Source organism: Siphateles boraxobius, unplaced genomic scaffold (genome assembly GCF_051911475.1).
Source record: "Siphateles boraxobius isolate OS27281-9 unplaced genomic scaffold, OSU_SipBor_1 25, whole genome shotgun sequence".
In the NCBI taxonomy this organism is placed as follows: Eukaryota; Metazoa; Chordata; class Actinopteri; order Cypriniformes; family Leuciscidae; genus Siphateles; species Siphateles boraxobius.
The window spans coordinates 4,630,643-4,652,656 of NW_027508866.1; the positions used below are offsets into that span (position 1 = coordinate 4,630,643).

General features: G+C 42.4%; 1 protein-coding gene across 3 annotated transcripts in view; it reads right to left on the bottom strand.

Moving 5' to 3' along the window:
• Nucleotides 1–16,176, bottom strand: part of dab1b (DAB adaptor protein 1b) — a 92,503-nt gene extending 76,327 nt beyond the window's left edge. The window contains exon 1 of one of the 3 annotated variants that reach the window (XM_077242092.1): nt 15,939–16,176. The gene's annotated coding sequence lies outside the window, so the exon portion shown is untranslated. The remainder of the gene's footprint in view (nt 1–15,938) is intronic. The other 2 variants (XM_077242094.1, XM_077242093.1) reach the window with 2 other exon arrangements.
• Nucleotides 16,177–22,014: the final 5,838 nt, after the last annotated feature.

Genomic DNA, 22,014 nt, shown 5'->3' on the forward strand with positions numbered 1-22,014 from the left:
CGTGAATGACTTACCTGTGGAGGCTCCCACGACGACATTCCGATCGACAAAACCTGAAAGACAAAAAAAGAAAAGAGGTCAGTCACCAAACAGAGAAAACATTGGAGACCGAGACAGTGACATGACGGACTCAGATGAGGAAAGTAGTGGAGGAGGATACTGGCTGAGAAACCCAGTTAGTTGGACCGAACCAATGAATATCTCTCTACCTGAGCGAGTACCTGTAAGAGAAGAGTTCAATCAAACACAAAGAAGGGGAGTATCAAGGATACTGGAAAATTCACCAGAAAGAGAACCAAATACTTACCTGGTATCACCTGTGGAGGATGATGTGGACGAGGAGAGGGAAACAGCTGCTTGTGTTGAGTCAGAGGGAGTAGCAAGAGAGGTCGAAACTCCAAGTTTGGGAGATGAAGCTACAGGGAGAAGGTCTACTAGAGAGAAAAGACCACGACAGATTTACACTTATGACACTTTAGGTCAGCCTGTGCTACGCCCATACCCGACACTTAATGCAGTAACCGCTTATCCGATCACACACGTACCTTTCTGGGGTATAAATAATTACTTACCACAAATTGGTTATCCCAATTCATACACTCCCCACACATACATGCCTTACAATTTCACTGTGCCCGTGTGTTGATTGCACATATTGGAGGAAAGAGGTTGACCACTGGAGCTTTTCTTATTTTGTCAGGGAGAGTGTGATACACACAAAGTATGTACACAATTGTGTGGTTTTTCCCTTCTTTGGAAAATGTATATTGTAATGAGTGAAATGATTGCATTATTGTCTTATGTTGTGTTAACATTCAAATTAACATGTATATATTTACATTTATATGGGCGGGAAAAAAAAGGACTCTTATTTTGACATGCTGGCTGGAGAGTCGCGGACGAAACCGTGAACTGCGCATGCTCCCTCATATCTGCAGAGGAGCTGTGAAAGAGCAGACGCGACTCCCTCGTTTCTTTTCATTGAATCCTGTTTTGCAGGTAAAAACATGGACATTCAAAAGAGTTATGTAACTATACCAGCGATTGCACTATCACTATTACTGTTTAGTGAATGTAAAGTGTTGTATGTGTTTTAGTTGATGACGTTTTGTTTGCCTTGATGTATGCTCACTATAACATGACGAAAATGAGATAAGTTTGCTCCAGTGGTCATTATATGTAGCTATACTGTTGTATTAATAGTTTGTGTGTCATGAAAAGTTTGTTTGCTCGTGTTAATTAGTTAATATGTCGAGTTTAGTGTATCTTTGAAGCTCTCTCTGTGATCGCGTTTGGCGCGCTTGCCGGTCACGTGATCGGGCACTGATAGAAACGTAGGAAAAAAAGTGAATTGTTTCACAATGGTTTTAAGGAGCAAGTGCCTTTTTGAATGCACATTTTCAGAGTTCATGTGAATTAAGTTCATACTTAATCTCATCGTGTTAGTGAATATTGGTATTACTAATTATAAAACACAATATATATATAAATATATATAAGTTAAATGTTAACTAAAGATGGTAAAGGGAAGAAATGAGACACAAGGTGATCTATTTTGGTGTTGGTGACAAAAGTGATGTAATAAGACAGACAAAAAGATTTGGATTAATGCTTTAAAAGCAACTGTTGTGCTTAATTGATTTATTGTGCATTAAATAAAGATATCTGCAGAGGAGCTGTGAAAGAGCAGACGCGACTCTCTCGTTTCTTTTCATTGAATCCTGTTTTGCAGATCACAGTAATCTGTCAGCTGGGTCTCCTGAGCCGGGACCTGTAACACACGTTACGCCCAAAACACACCCATTACTTATTAAGAGAATAGGGACAATCTTTTTAGACCATGCACTGGGAGCACCGACCATTTTTCCCATCGTTAAACTAGCAAAAGTGGATTCGGACACCCTAAGTGCACTTGCGCCATGGGCTTTAGATCATGCGCTTAGATAATTAAAATAGGCTCCAATGTCAGTGGATGTTGATGATCCTGACTATAAGAATGGCCCTGCCTTCACCTCCCTGCAACCTATAAAGAGACCAAGGAGATTGTGTACATTGGCTGACTTGCTTGGAACGGTATTTGCCACTTCTAAAGACAACAAACTCTGTAAACTATGCTGTTGCAGCTGAGATTAAGAGGTTTAGAGAAGAAAAACCTTTGCCTCACCCAGAAAACCCAATCATATGGGGTTAGGATTGTTGCATTATTCCAAATAAATAGATTGAGATTTACAAACAAATGTAAAGAGATTCACAACAAATTATCAAATTCACAAATAAATAGATTAAGTTCCACAAATAAATGTAAAGAGAGTAACAAAAATTTATAAAACTCGCAAATAAATGAAATGAGATTTGCAAATAAAAAAATAAAAATGTGTTTTATGGCACAAACACAACTCTGCCAAGCATTTATTTGTGAACCACTTTCTATGCATTTGTAAATCACTGCACTCATTTGTGAATCTCTTCTTGTGCATTTGTAAATCCCCTCACGCATCTGTGGATTTTGAAACACTTCTAGCGTTGACGTGCAGACAAATCCACAAATAAGTGGATTCCACCCACTGTTTACCTAAGCCAATCAGATAACGGCCACATTGAGCTGACCAATCGTAGAATGTTCTCGCTACAACCAATCACGTTAGGCTTTATACTTGGGCGAGAACTGGATCTGATTAATTTAGCAGATACTTGCACCCCTGAAAGCAGCTGTAATGTGCGCTTCATTCAAATTGAGCTGTTTGTGTGATTCACTGATAGCAAACGGATGCCCGTTCTTTTTCTGAAGTAGCAGCAACTACACGGAGGACACATCATTTGCACATTTGCTTTGTCCACTGTAGACAGCCTTGCACCGGGTAGACACAATGTAAGAAATGACAAAGCGAATGATTTTGTGGTGATAAATAGCTAGCTATAGGACATAAATATTATGTAGAATACCAAATATCAGCCCAAATGACCATCATTGAAGATGTAACAGCGTGTACTGGGGTTTCGAGTGGATAATGCAATGCTGAAAAAATACATCTTTGCATTTATTTTGGATGCTAATAATAATAAAATTGTCACAGTGTGGTGTGAACAGAAGAAGGCGAAGGAGTCCAAAAGTTCTAATTCAAACACTTTACTAAAAATAAACTTCAGATAGGAACAGACAGGCAGGATATAAAGGTGCTGGTCATATAATTAGAATATCATCAAAAAGTTGATTTATTTCAGTAATTCCATTCAAAAAGTTAAATTTGGGTATTATATTCATTCATTACACACAGACTGATATATTTCAAATGTTTATTTCATTTAATTGTGATGATTAAAACTAATGAAAATCTCAAATTCATTATCTCCGAAAATTAGAATATTACTTAAGACCAATACAAAAAAATGATTTTTAGAAATGTTGGCCAACTGAAAAGTATGAACATGAAAAGTATGAGCATGTACATTATTCAATACTTAGTTGGGGCTCCTTTTGCCTGAATTACTGCAGCAATGCGGCGTGGCATGGAGTCGATCAGTCTGTGGCACTGCTCAGGTGTTATGAGAGCCCAGGTTGCTCTGATAGTTGCCTTCAGCTCTTCTGCATTGTTGGGTCTGGCGTATCGAATCTTCCTCTTCACAATACCCCATAGATTTTCTATAGGGTTAAGGTCAGGCAAGTTTTCTGGCAAATTAAGAACAGGGATACCATGGTCCTTAAACCAGGTACTGGTAGCTTTGGCACTGTGTGAAGGTGCCAAGTCCTGTTGGAAAAAGAAATCTGCATCTCCATAAAGTTGGTCAGCAGCAGGAAGCATGCAATGCTCTAAAACTTCCTGGTAGACGTCTGCGTTGACCTTGGACCTCAGAAAACACAGAGGACCAACACCAGCAGATGACATGGCACCCCAAACCATCATTGACTGGAAACTTTACACTGGACTTCAAGTAACGTGGATTCTGTGCCTCTCCTCTCTTCCTCCAGACTCTGGGACCTTGATTTCCAAAGGAAATGCAAAATTTACTCTCATTAGAGAACATATCTTTGGACCACTCAGCAACAGTCCAGTCTTTTTTGTCTTTAGCCCAGGCGAGATGCTTCTGACACTGTGTCTTGTTCAAAAGTGGCTTGACACAAGGAATGTGACAGCTAAAACCCATGTCTTGCATATGTCTGTGCGTGGTGGTTCTTGAAGCAGCTGCAGTCCAATCTTTGTGAATCTCCCCCACATTTTTAATGGGTTTTGTTTCACAATCCTCTCCAGGGTGCGGTTATCCCTATTGCTTCTACACATTTTTCTACCACATATTTTCCTTCCCTTCGCCTCTCTATTAATGTGCTTGGACACAGAGCTCTGTGAACAGCCAGCCTCTTTAGCAATGACCTTTTGTGTCTTGCCCTCCTTGTGCAAGATGTCAATGGTTGTCTTTTGGACAGCTGTTAAGTCAGCAGTCTTCCCCATGATTGTGTAGCCAACAGATCTAGACTGAGAGACCATTTAAGGACCTTTGCAGGTGTTTTGAGTTAATTAGCTGATTAGAGTGTGGCACCAGGTGTCTTCAATATTGAACCATTTCACAATATTCTAATTTTCCAAAATACTGATTTTGGGTTTTTCATTAATTGTCAGTTATAATCATCAAAATTAAAAGGAATGAACACTTGAAATATATCAGTCTGTGTGTAATGAATTAATATAATATCCAAATTTCATTTTTGAATAGAATTACTGATATAAATCAACTTTTTGATGATATTCTAATTATATGACCAGCACCTGTATATACACACACACACAAAATTTAACTAACCACGGACAAAGACAGGCTGAACTGAAAATAGCTAAATACAGACAAAATGAACAATACTAATAGTAATTGGAATAATGCAACAATTCTAACCCCATATAATCAGTTGGTGGAAAGAAAATTAACATGAGTATCCTGAGTTATCCAAACTAGCAAAGTGTTTCTTGTGCATTCCTGGCTCAAGCATTTCTCCACTGCATGAGACACTGTAACTGCACTAATACCCCTTTTCCACCAAAAAAGAACGGGTTCGGAACTGGTGCTGGTTCAAAGTTGGTTCGGAGTTGGTTCAACTTGCGAACCTCCTCAGAACCTGTTTGTTTTTCCACTTCTAGAGCGCCCAGCGAACGAAGTCGTTACGTCACTGTGTACGTCGCTTTACGTCTCAGCTAGAAACGCTTGCAAGTACAACATTACTTTGGGATTATCTCTAACTCGTGAACCAAGAAGGCTTTAAAAACAATTGAAATATGTAAGTCTTTTAATCTTTTCCTTTGATATGTAATCTTTTCTGATTAGTTATGTACACCTGTCTTGTCTTTTTTTCTCTCCGTTTATTTGTTCTATTTTGTGACTGTTTTCTTCTTTGCTTACATAATGTTTTCAATAAAAAAAAATAAAAAAAAGCTAGAAACGCTTGCGCCAACTTCAAGCATAACAATTACAATGGCGGACTACATCGTGTTTCTGCAAATGTTTCTCCTGGCTTTGCGGTCAGAAAAGATGTTTAGGACACATCTAAACCCGCCCCCAGCCCCCGACGTAAGCATGAGGTGGTAAAAGAACGGTTCTCTGGTTCTAGTCCAGCAAATAGTTGGTGCCGCTTTTTCCTGGCCGAGAACCGGTTCTTTGGCTGTCGAAACACAAAGAACTGGTTCGCGCGCAGGCACCGGATCCGAACCGGCTCTCAAAACGCTTTGGTGGAAAAGGGGTAATAGACGTGCCCTGAAATCTGAGCATGCTGACCAGCTCATCTTCCTCCAGAAAAACCCTAACAGACATAAATACATACTGAAAACCTGTGAAATCCAAGTTAAAAGGTTCTGAGTTAACATCTGCATTTATTTTATTGTTTGCATTTGTTTGTTTTCTATTGCATTTTTTCTTTAAGATTGTGCTTTGATATTAAGATGTAATTCTTTTGAACAGATCACACAAAAAAGTTATGACATTGTATGTTACAATTGTAAACTTAAACTGTGAACCTTTAAAACAGGATCTAAAAATACATATGGTCTGTTTAACAGTTTACATTTTTATCAATTGAATTTATCTAAAGAATCCTGCGAGCCCTTTATTTTTCTCCATTTCCATCAATTACTCGTATTGCACAAAAAGTAGTTCCATGACGTTGAATGTTACAGAGACTGATTCATGCAAATGTAAATCCCACTGTGTTCTTGTGACGATGCTGTTGAAACATAGGAGGAAGCAGGATCCACGTGCAGCACACTTCATTAAATAAACTCAAAACTTAACAAACTCAGACTGGGAAAAGGACTCGGGAACAGACCAACCAATATACAACATCAAGAACCCATAAAGACTAAAGACACAGAGCTTAAATAGACGGGAAAACAAGCTAAACAAGATAACAAGGGGGCGTAGCTAATTTAAAACTCCTGGGGAGACTAGTTAAACATGACGGGTAACTACCAAACATGAAAAAAAAACAGGTGAACACAGACAGGAATCATGACAGAACCCACGCCGTGACATAAACCCCCCCCCCCCGCATCAAAACAAAAAACACAATAGTTCAGGAGGGTGGTGGAGCGGAGGTGGTCTTGAGGAAGGGATGGAGGGCCAGGCCCGTGCAGCGGAACGGGACCAGGGCATTGCCATTGCGGGCATGGGCCGTGGAGCGTGGGCGGACCTGGGCCGTGGAGTGGAAGAGGGCCTGGAGATTGTGGTGGGACGGGAGCCCAGGGCGGAGCAGGCTGTGCAGGCGACCAGGGCGGAACAGGCTGTGCCGTCGACCAGGGCGAAGCAGGCTGTACAAGCGGTTCAGGGACCCATGCCGGACCAGGCAGTTCAGATGGCCAGGGTGGATCAGACAGTTCACGTGCCGGGCCGGACCAGGCAGTTCAGGTGGCCAGGGTGGACCAGACTGTTCAGGTGGCCAGGGTGGACCAGACAGTTCAGGTGGTCAGGGCGGACCAGGCAGTTCAGGTGGACAGAGCGGACCAGGCAGTTCAGGTGGCCAGGGTGGACCAGGCAGTTCAGGTGCCAGGGCGGATCAGGCAGTTCAGGTGACCACTGGCTCGGGGTGGCCATCTTGTCCGAGGACACTGGCTCGGCGGCGGCCATCTTGTCCGGAGACATTGGCTCGGCAGTGGCCATCTTGTCCAAAGACACTGGCTCGGCAGCGGCCATCTTGTCCGGAGACACTGGTTCGGCAGACGTGGTGTGAACAGTCTCTTGTGCGGAAGGACTGACGTGAAGCTCAGGTTCCGCAGAACTGAGTGTGAAGCTCAGGCTAGGCAGGACTAACGTGGAGCGCAGGCTCGACAGGGCTGACGTGGAGAGCAGGCTCGGCAGGGCTGACGTTGAGCGCAGGCTCGACAGGGTTGACGTGGAGCACAGGCTCGACAGGGCTGACGTGGAGCGCAGGCTCGGCAGGCCTTACGTGGAGTGGCTCTGGCTGGTGTGACGGGAAAATCAGGCTGGTCAGGCGTGACGTGAAGATCAGGCAGGTCAGGCATGACGTGAAGATCAGGTGAATCAGGCATGACGTGAAAAGACTCAGGCTTGGCAGACGTGACGTGACGAAGCTCAGGCTGGTCAGGCATGACATGAAGATTAGGCTGGTCAGGCATGACATGAAGATCAGGCTGCTCAGGCATGATGTGAAGATCAGGCTCGGTAGCGGCCATGACGGGATGAAGCTCTGGCTGGAGTTGCCAACATCAAAGTGGGCATGACGTGATCTGACTCAGGCTTAAGGGATACTGTGAGCTTGCTGGGTTCTTCATCCGGAAAGCCCACAGTAAATGACGAACTACTCAAGGAAAGGGCCAAGTCAATTTAATACTCAAGAGTCCAGATGGGGTCATGTAATGGCATTAGGGAACTGAGTGGCTCAGACAGTCCTCCACGAAAAAATATCATCAAGCATAACTCCTCCATACAAGTCAGGTGAGCCAGCTCTAAAACGTTCATCACAAAGCTTTCAATGGGTCGATCTCCTTGACGGAGACGCATAATATGTGCTGCTTGATTCGTTATGATGGGTTCTTCTGTGACGATGCGGTTGAAACATAGGAGGAAGCAGGATCCACGTGCAGCACACTTCATTAAATAAACTCAAAACTTAAACGCAGACTAGGGAACAGGACTCGGGAACAGAACAACCAACATACAACATCAAGAATCCATAAAGGCTAAACAAGACACAGGGCTTAAATAGACAGGAAAACAAGCTAAACAAGATAACAAAGGGGGCGTGGCTAATCTAAAACACCTGGAGAGACAAGTTAAACATGACGGGGAACTACCGAACATGGAAAAAGACAGGGGAACACAGACAAGAATCATGACAGAACCCACACCGTGACAGTTCAGGTTAAATACATTTTTAATGCTCAGGTTTTTATGAATATGGTGGTGTGTTCTTAATCACAGCTTTTTTTAAATTAGATCGTATTCCTAAAATGAGAAATATCGCAACATAACGTATTGCAACCCCTGTATCTCGATACGTATCATATCTCATATAAATTATTTCATCACTACAAGAGCCATGGGCCACAAAGAGCTTACGTAGCATCAACTAGATCTCGTTGTTGTAAGGTTTCGCTCAGGTAAGGGCTACAGAAACATTTTCAAGGCATTAGATATAGTGATGAGGCCTCAAGATCCAGGCCTTGTCACAGTCCTCGTCTGCACCAGTCTGTCTTCATCTGCACTACAGTACCCAGAATCCTCCTTGTCTCCACACCTGAACTCACTCCCTCACTTATCAGCCTGTTCATCGTCATCATCATCCGTGGCACCTGTCTTCACCTTGTTATGTTTGATTTGTGCTTGTATTTAGTTTGCTTCTGTTCAGTCTGTCCTTGTCTGTTGTTAGATGTGTATAGTTGTGTTTAGTGTGTGTTCCTGCCTGTCATCTTACCTGCCTGTACCTGTGAGTTATTTATCAGTAAACTGTTTAAATCTGGAGCTTTTGACTCAGCCGTCTTCTTCAACCCGCACAACACAGGCACAGAACAACCGACTGAAAAACAAAGAAACATGAGTTGGAAACTCGCTGGACAGACCGCGGCGATCGCTCAGGACAGCCACGATCTGTTCGAATACACGGTGACTTTTTACCATCTTGCCATCACCTGCAGCTTGGAGAACGAAGCGATCAAGGCGTGTTACCGGCTGGGGGCGAATGTGGTCGACCCGAGGGAGTTGTCTGGAGAGCTTCCTCCCGTGGCACACCATACCACCAGATCTGCACGTTTCTCCTCCTGTCTTCATTTCATGTCCAGAGTCTTCACCGCTGGTCCCGTCCAGCCCAAAGCCTACACCGCTGGTCCCGTCCAGCCCAGAGCCTTCACCGCTGGTTCCGTCCAGCCCAGAGCCCTCACCGCTGGACCCATCCAGCGCCTAGCCTTCACTGCTGGTCCCGTCCAGCCCCGAGCCTCACCGCTGGTCCCGTCCAGCCCAGAGCCTTCACCGCTGGTCCCGTCCAGCCCAGAGCCTTCACCGCTGGTTTCATCCAACCCCGAGCCTTCACTGCTGGTCCCGTCCAGCCCAGAGCCTTCACCGCAGACTGTTCACGTCCTGTCTGCCCAGCCTGAGACTGTCCTAGAGCCTGTCCCAGAGGCTTTTTCTGACCCTGTCACGCTCCCCAAGAAATTTTTTTTGGGGGGGGCCATAGGTCCTAGCCGTGGCCGCCCAAAGGCCCACGGCCGCCAGAAAAATCCTCACCGCCATGGCCGCCAGAAAAATCCTCACCACCAGGGCCACCCGAAGGGTCTTCACCGCCATGGCCGCCTGAAGGGTCCACTCCGCCATGGACGCCCAAAGGGTCCGCTCCGCCATGGCCGCCTGCACATCCTGCTCCGCCCTGCACGTCCTGCTCCGCCCTGCACGTCCTGCTCCACCCTGGCAGCCTGAACGTCCTGCTCCGCCCTGGAGGCTTCCCGCTCCTGTGAGGCCAGACCCTGATCAGCCTTTAGGGCGCCCACCCCCCCACCCCTGTTGTTCCACGGCGTGAGGTCACGCCTATCGGGAGGGGGGAGTTATGTCACAGTCCTCGTCTGCACCAGTCTGTCTTCATCTGCACTACACTACCCAGAATCCACCTCGTCTCCACACCTGAACTCACTCCCTCACTTATCAGCCTGTTCATCGTCATCATCATCCGTGTCACCTGTCTTTAGAGTTCTCAACGGGCCTGAAAATTACAACCCGACCCGACCTGGCCCGTGGCTTTTAAAGCCCGGACCCGATGTAACCCGACACATCAACATGAATTATCTGCCCGAACCTGGCCCGCGGCCCGATGGCGATTTTTTTTTTTTCTCATACACATCATGACCAGCAGACGGGAATTCAAATCAGCCTTTAATGTTCACGTCTTTTAACAATAGCCTACAAACAATACAAACAACTGAAACAAACTTTAAATATATAAATACGTAGGCTATATAGGCTACTAAATATGCCTCAAATAAAAATCTTCTAGACAACCCTGTTTTTTGCTGTCATATTTCATCAGCAGTCATTTGCTTATATTTTCGACCCGAACCTGGCCCGAACCCGCGGGTCCCATCGGGTTTGTTATGTTTGATTTGTGCTTGTATTTAGTTTGCTTCTGTTCAGTCTGTCCTTGTCTGTTGTTAGATGTGTATAGTTGTGTTTAGTGTGTGTTCCTGCCTGTCATCTTACCTGCCTGTACCTGTGAGTTATTTATCAGTAAACTGTTTGAATTGGAGCTTTTGACTCAGCCGTCTTCTTCAACCCGCACAACACCATCACAGGCCTCAAGCTGTGAAATATGAGGATCTGAGGATCCTGACTGGGACAAAAGCACTTTGTTTGTCCCCAAAATGTGGTTAAATAGGTAAACACACCAAACACACACACCTTGATTTTATATAGACAACCTCCGAACCTTTCTTTGGCCTTTGGAAAACATATTTCCATTTAACTGTGTGACTTTATTACACATTAAAACACATGGTTAAAACAATCCTCTCAATAGTATTAGTACTTACTTGTCCATATTAATACTAATGCTAGCCACAAAAAGTGAGGAACATTTTTTGCAATTATTTCTTTAATTATTTTGAATGTGTTGAACAGCTCACATTAAATGCAGGAATCAACATGTTAAGTGTAAATAGAATATATACTTTTAAAAAATAGATGAATTAAAAAACTACTTTACATGTATTACCGGGACAATGCCCCTGAAGCAAGCTGATGTTCAGTTGGTGATAGGTCTTGGCTCACTCATCAAATTTTTTTCATTTTTAAAACATATGGCGACATTAATACTGCTGTTTTGTCCAGAGCCTTTAATGCTTTTCTCATCACTGGGAATTATGAACACTTGGCCAACAACATCTGGCATGTGCTGTAAGGTAGGGTGAACATATGTCATCTTTTCTCCCAGACATGTCCTCTTTTTCAGACCTTGAAAAAAGCATCGACTGAGATATCTAATTTCATAAAATTTGTCTCTCTAAGGTCATGGGCTACATACATTTTAATACGTCCAAGATGGCGCCGCGGATGGCTGCCTCGGTGTGGAGCTCTCCAGCTATTGTGTTGTTTTTGTTCGTTTGTTCTGCGTTTAGTCATTCTTTTCCTATCAGTTTCACCAAAGACGAACTACTGGACATTAGGAAACACACACCAGAAACCTTTTCTACAGTTTTTGATTATTCGGACGTTTTGCTGGACATTCTCGTCGGAGGTGCAGCGTTGTTGTTCAAACGCGCGTTCAGACGCAAACGCGGGAAGCGAGCCGGCGCGCTGGTTAAACTCCGCGAGCGCGGCCTGCGCACTGCACTCCCCAGCATTCATCTCGCGAATCTCCGATCCCTTCCTAACAAAACGGATGAACTTCTTCTCCTCACCCACACTAACAAGGATTTTTTAAACTCTGCTGCTTTGTGCTTCACTGAAACCTGGCTGAGTGAAGCCATACCGGACAACGCAATACATCTGCCGGGCTTCCAGCTGTTCCGAGCGGATCGCATCGCGGAGCTAACGGGGAAAACGAGAGGTGGTGGATTGTGTTTCTACATTAACGAAAGTTGGTGTTCAGATGTAACAACACTGAAGAAGATGTGCTCTCCTAATTTAGAGGCACATTTCATAAACTGTAAACCCTTCTACTCGCCTCGGGAATTTTCCTCTTTCATTCTCGTGAATGTTTACATCCCTCCAGACGCGTGCGCGAGCGCGGCGCTACAACAGCTGGCTGAACAAATATCTGAAACGGAACAAAGGTACCCAGACTCTCTTTTAATCATTCTTGGGGATTTTAACAAAGCAAATCTTTCCCGTGAACTACCAAAATACAGACAGCACGTTACATGTCCCACCAGAGACAGTAATATACTGGACCACTGTTACACCACAATAAGAAATGCATATCACTCCGTCCCACGGGCAGCTTTGGGGCTCTCTGATCACTGTTTGGTTCATCTCATACCGACCTACAGGCAGAAACTGAAATCAGCTAAACCTGGAATAAGGACTGTGAAAAGATGGACTAATGAAGCAGAGCAGAATCTACAGGCCTGCTTTGATTGCACTGATTGGACTGTTTTTGAAGCTGCTACCAATGATCTGGATGAGCTCACAGATACTGTAACATCATATATAAGTTTCTGTGAGGATACATGCATTCCTACCAGGACATTCTTATCATTCACTAATGATAAACCATGGTTTACTGGGAAACTCAAACACCTTCGTCATGCCAAAGAGGATGCTTACAGAAGTGGGGATAAAATCTTGTATAACCAGGCCAGAAACAGATTGACAAAGGAGATCAGAGTTGCTAAAAGGAACTACTCTGATAAACTGAAAAAACAGTTTTCATCCAACGACCCATCATCAGTCTGGAATGGCCTGAGGAACATTACCAACTACAAGTCACCATCCCCTCGATCTGTGGACAATCAACACCTGGCTGACGATTTAAATTCATTTTACTGCCGGTTTGAAAAGCCCTCATTCACACCACACACCCGGTCTGATCTGCACTTCACACATTCAGCATCACCTCCTGTTCTCCAATTATCACTCCCCCCTCCTGCCATCCAACCTGAGCTTAAGGTCTGTGTGGAGGACGTGAGCCGAGTCTTCAAAAAACAGAAGACTAGGAAAGCCTCAGGCCCAGACGGCATCTCATCTGCTTGTTTAAAAGCCTGCGCTGACCAACTGGCCCCGGTCTTCACGCAGATCTTCAACAGATCATTGGAGCAGTGTGAAGTTCCCTGCTGCTTCAAACGCTCCACTATCATTCCTGTCCCCAAAAAACCCAAAACCACTGGACTTAATGACTACAGACCTGTCGCTCTCACGTCTGTGGTCATGAAGTCGTTTGAAAGACTGGTGCTGGCCCACCTGAAGGACATCACTGGACCCCTGCTGGATCCCTTTCAGTTTGCTTACAGAGCAAACAGGTCTGTGGATGATGCAGTCAACATGGGACTGCATTATATCCTGCAACATCTCGACAGACCAGGGACTTATGCAAGGATCCTCTTTGTGGACTTCAGTTCGGCCTTCAATACCATCATGCCTGGTCTTCTCACAGCCAAACTGACCCAGCTCTCCATACCATCCTCGATCTGTCAGTGGATCACTAGCTTCCTGACGGACCGGCAGCAGCGAGTGAGACTGGGGAAACACACATCCAAGACACTCACAATCAGCACTGGTGCTCCCCAAGGGTGCGTTCTCTCCCCACTGCTCTTCTCCCTGTACACTAATGACTGCACTTCTAAAGACCCCACTGTCAAGCTCCTGAAATTTGCAGACGACACCACTGTCATCGGTCTCATCCGAAACGGTGACGAGTCTGCTTACAGACTGGAGGTTGAACAGCTGGCTGCCTGGTGCAGTTATAACAACCTTGAGCTGAACACGCTCAAAACAGTGGAGATGATCGTGGACTTCAGGAGGAACAGCTCAGCACTCCTCCCACTCACCATCATGAACAGCACTGTGGAAGCAGTGGAGTCATTCAGGTTCCTGGGCACTATCATCTCTCAGGACCTGAAGTGGGACAATCACATTGACTCCACTGTGAAAAAGGCCCAGCAGAGACTGTACTTCCTTCGCCAGCTGAGGAAGTTCAACCTGCCACAGGATCTGCTGATTCAGTTCTACTCAGCCGTCATTGAGTCTGTCTTGTGCGCTTCCATCACTGTCTGGTTTGGTTCAGCTACCAAATCAGACATCAGGAGACTACAACGGACAGTCCGGACTGCGGAGAGGATTATTGGTGCCCCCCTGCCAAACCTCCAGGACCTGTACTCTTCCAGAGTGAGGAAGAGAGCAGGTAAAATCATCACAGACTCCACTCACCCTGGACACCGCCTGTTTGAACTGTTACCGTCAAGACGGAGACTCAGATCACTGGCCACAAGAACATCTCGGCACAGGAACAGTATCTTCCCACAGGCCATTTCCCTCCTGAACAGTTAACACTCCTCCCAAGGCATATGCCTGTAAGTGCAATACTCCCACTGTTTAGTGCAATATCCCACAACTCAGGTGATACTTATATGTAGATTTATTTATTTATAATATTCAAAACACTGTAAATAGGTTCATAATCTGTAAATCTGAAAATGTCTATTCTGACTAAACCCAACTGTGATAGTTTTATTCTCATATATTTATATTTTTTATTTTTTATTCTTATAATTTGTAGTATTATGTTTCATGTTGTATTTGTATATGTCCACTGGAAGCCTCAGTACCAAAACAAATTCCTTGTGTGTGCAAGCACACTTGGCAATAAAGCTCTTTCTGATTCTGATTCTGATTCTGATGTAAAATAAGCATAGAATATATATATATATATATATATATATATATATATATATATATATGTAAAACTTTAGGTTAGGGTCCAATTCTCACATACTTATTAGCATGCATTACTGGGATATTGGCTGTTTATTGTTATAAAGCACATATTAATGCCTTATTCTGCGTGATCATTCTGCATCTCTTAATCACCCAATACCTAAATATAACAACTAACTTACTAACTATTAATAAGCAGTAGGAGTTTATTGAGGCAAAAGTCATAGTTAGTAGTCAGGTAATAGTGAGAGTTGTACACTAAACTAAAGTGTGACCAAAAAAAAAAAAAATATATATATATTTTTTTCTTCATTGAATTGGACAGCAAGTCTTAATGTATATGGAGATTTAGGTTTTGTTATAGCAGCTGGCTTGATAACACCAATCCTGTACGGACTGACTGATTTATAATATGACATCAGAACAAGGATCACACATCATCTGAAGTTTACAGAGACTTTACCCCAAATATCCTCCATATGCACTGATTTGTAGGCTACTCTGTATGTACTTTCACCAAACAAGCACAAAATGCAGTAACATTGGTGTATGGATCCCATTAAGCTATATTTGCTTAAGTAATGCATAGGTTAAGAAAACCTATAGTCCTGAGGATTATGTGTTGCAACGTTAACACAAGTTAAACGTTAGTTATATTCAGGTTAAAAAAGAAAATTCAAGCTAACTGTAATAAATGCACATAGGCTACTGTAACAATTTAGGCTACATTAGACTAATACAATTTAAAGTTATGCAATGTTTCACTTTTTTCCTGAAGAAAATAAAACAGGTTTGGCCTAATTAATTGCTAAACACGACGTGTGTGTTTTTTTTTTATTTCCTCACTAACGCTACATTTTTTCAGTCGTCAAATTTTTTTTCGGAGAAACCCGGCCGCATTAAAATCTCTAGCTCGATCGCTTTAAATGTGTTTCTCGACAGAACGACAGAAATGAGGCGAAAATAAGTGCACTTTACCCAAATGAAGAGTTACATTTTTAAAAGTTCATCATCTTGCCGCCGATGCAGTTGTAGGCTATAGTAAAACGCTGCGCACCTGTAACAGCAAACATCGCTTTACAGTTACTCACCTATTGACGAGCGTCGCGATTACTACCAATGGGTCGCGTTTATTCCAACAATCATCGGTGTGGAGCAGCTCCCATGGTCAAATGATGAGTTAAATCCAGTTTGTGCACATCGTTCAGCAAATCTGAATGTGAAGTGCCAGCAGTTTCAGCCTCTCCGATCAAACGTTACGAAACCAATGATCGCAATGACGTTAGAGACAGATATAAAATGTTTCTTCTCAGCCAGAATAACAGCTATGAAGAGAAATGGGGCGATGGGGTGGGAGGAGAGAGAAAGAGAGAGAAAGACCCCCGTACAAAATAATTCAAATGCACGGAGGATAATGCGGGGATGAGTGAAGGGGGATGGGAGAGGATTAAGTGGGAATGGGGAATCAGAAGCCCACCGTTACATGCATATATTAACAGATGCTCACTCATTTGTTTCTGTAGTGCTTTTCACAGTCAATGTTTTTCAAAACACGTTTGTTATGTGTGTAATGTAGTAGCACAATTTGTGTGTGAACTGTAAGGATAATGTCTAGTTTGTTCAGCTGGAGGGTTGCAGACAGTGGTCAGTGAAGCATCCTTCACTCTCTGCTGGCTGTAGTTGCCAGTTGTTCATAATGTTAGAAGTCCACCATTAAAGACTGGATCAGATGCCTAATCTTATATGCAAACATCAGTGACCTATTCTCACATACTGTGTACTGGTTATATAAATATGTGTGTGTGTGTGTGTGTGTGTGTGTGTGTGTGTGTGTGTGTGTGTGTGTGTGTGTGTGTGTGTGTGTGTGTGTGTGTGTGTGTGTTGAGTTCACAATGATTAGTCACCTCTGTTGTAACATTTACAATGAAAACAGGGCTTTAGAAATACAAAGCAGAACTGTGACATCACTGACATGTGACGTACATGACATGACATATAAACACATAAACACTAATCCAGAAATGTAACAGATGGTTGCGATCTCAGTTTTCTGTTGTCTCTAGCAGTGATGTCAGTGTCTTAAGCACATGCATGTTGTTTTTGAGTGCTTTAATCCTGCTGTACCTATCATTTAAATTTGTTGTTATTATAAATATAGTCTAATCTAAAATTTGTCTGATTTCTAAAATGTGTGATATGGTATAAACATCTAAAATTTAATCTCAATAAGTGAACACATAAACAACCCATTTCTTTAATAAGCACATTATTCCTAATTTTACTTAATTTTTAAAATCCTGTTCCTTATATTCAGTGAGAAGTTTTATTAAAAAAAACACAATATCAACATATGAAATAACAAACCATGCTGAAAAAAATAAAAATTATTTCAATAAGAATAAAGCAAGAAATATATTTTTTTATATATATAATTATTAAAAAGCTGCCAAATCCATATGTAGAAATCCTACGCTGTACCGTAAAGTTTATTTAGGCCCATTGTGAACTGTTTCAGGCAACTTGAGCAATAATAGGATATAATGTCAAATAAATGAGCTGTTTTCTCCCTTCGGCTGTTGTGAATAACCAGAGCCTGTTCAAATTCATCTCCACTGTGAAATTGTCATTGATGGAAAGGAACTGACCCTTGACTCTGCCTCTTTATAATACTTTCTGCTCTATTGCTCCAATTCAGAGTGCTAATAATGTTTTACAAAAAAACTAGGAAATTGCACATTTTCAGCTTGCCGTGCCACAGTAACATATCAGATAAATAGAACCTAAAGCAACTTAATTATATAATTAATATGTGCACAAACACTGTCACTATAGTCTGGAGGCTTGAGTTTATTTTTGGGACCTACCTATGCTACAAATGACCTCAACTAAAACATCATTATGAAGCACAAAATACACAAAAATGAAAATGCAATTAATATGCCTAGCCTAGTCAAAGTTTAGCAGTAATATTAAATAGTCATTAGAGTACAATGAAATACAGGATGTGCTATATTAGTCGAGAGAAGATCAAAACCCTGCAATAACACTGAGCAATAAAGTCAGAGATCAACAGTGATTTTTAAATTTATTGTCATATATGCGTCCTCTTATGTCAGATTTCTTAAATTTAAGCAATAAATTCAATTGTAGACACTGTATGGCTATTATTACCAATAAAATGAAGTCAGTATCAATAAAATCCATCTTTGGATTTACACATAGGCTGCAGTTTAATGCTGCTCAGATGGCATGTATTTATTTACACATAAATTACAATTGTATCAGTTATTTTAAGAGATTAATGTTTTAAATGTAACATTTTAATGTAGGCATATTAAATTATTGGGGGGGAAATAAATAATAGTCTACTTTTTTACTATGAAACTTAAACCGCCAGAAGGTGGTGGTGGCGGCAAGTCACCGTCTAAAGTGAGTTGAATCCTTCATTCAGCCGATTCGTAAAAACAAAACGCTAATTCATTTAATTTAGCAAAGGATTTTATAAATGGATAGCCTAAGTGGTTACTCATCTGATTCCTTCAAACCTGCTGAATCGTGTTGCTCGCAGACACAGTGGATCTGCTGTTTGTGTTATTTTCGTCATTGTGTCATCATTGATGGAGCAAAAACAGAAAGTGTATCAATGAAAGTTACTCAGTAACTTCTTGTTGTTTGGACTGTTGTATAAAATCATTAGCCGACACACAGCAATCCCTGTTAATTACCATAAAATTACCAGAACGAATTTACGGGTAAATACACAAATATGCTGATCACATAAGCAATGGCATTTCTGTCTTTTTACCGGTAAGAGACCAATCACACATCAGCAGCAAATAAAAAAATACTAACCATTATTTTATTATATTTCAGCATTTACATTGCTAGACAGGTAATGAACATACTGTCATCTAGCTAACATTTATCATTTAGCCTATTTATATCTGAAATGTCACAGGTATATGTAACAACCAACGTATTTATCATAAGGCACTATGCATTACAAGTAATGTCAGTTAATATCAGCTCTGCGGTTGTTCATAAACCAGTAGTGATGTTGTTCAATGAGGATGTTGTTACGTCGCCAGACGTGAGCCAGAGTCCTTTACTGTCCTTACCAGTGCCTGAATTCATGACATGATATACTGATTCACGATCTCGGGAGCTGATTGAGACGCACACTCAGTTCAGCTCACAGAGAGCTCTCCCACCAATCTGATGATCTGATTCAGGTGTTGTATAAGGAATAAATACAAAATATGCAGCACATGCTGATCCCCAGGACCAGGATTGAAAACCACTGGCCTTGTGAGCCGACAGAGATCACATGAGCTTTCCGGGCTAAGCTTGGAGTCAGGGGAGGAGCTTTCATTGTTGGTGTCATAGCTTTGGATAGAAAAAGAAACAAAATAAAAAGATGGGTGTGCAAGTTAGATATGAAGGTAGCAGGGTGCTTCTCAATATCCCTCCTCGTCTCCTCGCTCCTCTGTCCTCCGTCCTATGACCCGGAAACCGATCAAGCTCAGCCATCCTGAAGGACATCTCAGATCTCTAATTGCACCGTGAGGAGTCGAGGATCGAGGAGGGAGGAGCTTCCAGAGGAGTCATGAACGAGGATACACAAGTATATCCTATGCGGAAGTGTTTTATCGACTAAACGTGACGCACATATCAATTCTCCTCCCCCTTCACATCGATCACAATCATTTTAATTTACACTTTACCTTTGCAGTTTATATAAACCAAACATCTCACATATTTTAACGGTGTATCTTGCTTTATTATTAATTATTATGAATTTCTTAAATAACCAATCTTATACAACATAAGGGCAGATCCTTTGAGCACTGCTGATGACGCTGTGAAGTGACGCTCGAGTGATCGAGTATTCCAATGTATAAAAAAGCTTTCCTTCAATTCCTCCGTCCTCCTTTTCTTTCCTTGCAGCCTTCCCTCGTATCCTACAGGGGGAGGAGCTGAGACGCGAGGAAAGGAAGTGAGGATGCACAGATAAGAATTGAGAAGGACCCGTAGTCACACTCTCTCCAGGCTCTCCCTACACGGTACACGCACACACACAACCATCACAATCACCCGGAATAATCACCCGCGCATGTCCCTCATCACCATTCCAATCACTTTTCCTCAGCGTTTGCAGCTTCTCGAAGATCTCGACTTTGGAGAACACTGTTGATTTTATTATCGAAAAAGGTAAGTTTTACTACTTAAATTAAAACTACTCCAGAGGTAAATGCACTGCTAGCCCACCCCAACACACTACACACAATAATAATGATAAATGCTGACCAATACATAATTATATTACTTTAAATATAAAATTATATATTTTAGTTATACCGTGGTGAGTCTGAATACTCTATTCTGATTGGCTGGAAGGTGTGGAGTAAAACCATGTAATGCACAGGTAGTTCCACGTCAGTTTAATCACTGTTCCACATTAATGAACTGTTTTCATTGAACCACACACATTCATGAGCAGAGATCGTGCTGCGCACACACAGAAAGAGTACAAAAAATGATCAACGCTGCTCGCGACTTTTAGTAGTACTGCATTATATTTCTCAGCAACGAGGGGGTTACATCGCTATTCTGTAGTAATTAAACTCACACCTTCGCGGAGGCAACCACATTCCGCTTCGCGTCGGGCGGTTCTTTGCCTCCTTAAAATAATTTAATGCACAGCTAGCCATGGATTATCCCTTACAAAACAAACTAAATATAATTTAATTGTATTGTCATATAACACACCTATGCATGAACTAGACAAATGGATGTGAATACATCCATTTTCAGTCAAGCAATTAATTAATGTATAAATTAATAAAAATTATATTTCTTATTTACTGACATCAAATGTATTGTTCTAACAATCATGTATTTACAGGTACTGAACCCCACATCATACTGCCATCTCAACATTCAGCAGCTTTATTCTGATGAATCAGCTGACCACCGTTCCCACCTTCTCCTGTCTCTGCCGTCCATCATGTGCCTCACTGCGGCAGTCAGACTGGGATCTGATCATGGATGGGACAGGGACATCGAGGTGCTTGTGTTCCTCTACTGGCTGGCCCATGCAGCATCCTTCAGGTGTTACAGACCTTCCATATTCCCAAGTCCTCTGTGCATGATGTTGTGCACAGAGTGAGCAAGGTAATCATGGGAATTTCGAGAAGAGTGATTTACTTTACAACCAGAGAAGACGCTGAAGAAGCAGGATTTGCAAAGCAAATAGCTGGAGGTTCCAGCTTTACAATCTCGCTCTTCTCAAAGGGGACATCGTTGATCCAGAGGAGGAGGAAGACCATGATAACAGGCCCCCTGAACCCCACAACCATGAAGCAAGAGTGGGAGAACATGTGTGGGACAATCTGGATGTGTCTGCTCGAAACATCCCTGTGCCTGTCCTTGATGAGCATGACTACCTGTAAAACATAAGCAGATTAAAACGTTTTACAAATCATGCATTCCATTTCTTGCCAAATTTCATTTCATATGTTTACAATTTCTAATTTTCTTATAGCTTTGTTACTTTTGTGCCGCAGTGGGCTAAACCACAGAAGGTTGCTGGTTCGATCTCCACAGCCGCCACCACCAGTGTGTCCTTGAGCAAGGCACTTTACCTTATCGCTTTGGATAGAAGCGTTTGCCAAATGAAAATGTGATTTTTGTAGATCCTTTTTTGAAAGTGTCTCGGGCACAAACGCTCAATAAAGCTAATTATTTCTTAAAGTTTATTTCTTCAAGGTACTACTAGAATATGTAAAAAAAATAGTATGAAATGCACACGTTCCATACAATTTGCATCATTTTATTAGCCAATCTCCACCGGATAAACACACGTTACTGCTCATCTGTAACATCCAGACAAGATTCAAGTTACCTCTGTGATTTATGTGCTCAATACTTCATTGACTTGTTGTGGTATGGTGCGTTCACGTGCTATGGTAATTATGGTAAATACCAAAAGCCGACGTGGAAAATGCACATGAACACCCCCTCATTTGGTATTTTCCACTGGGCAGCTCGTAGAATATTTTGATGCACGAGTTGCCGAGATGAGATAATCTTTGACCTTTTCAAAATGGCGGACAGCCATGCGAGAGTTGTGAATGGTGAAAATATGTACTATTCATGATCTAGAAA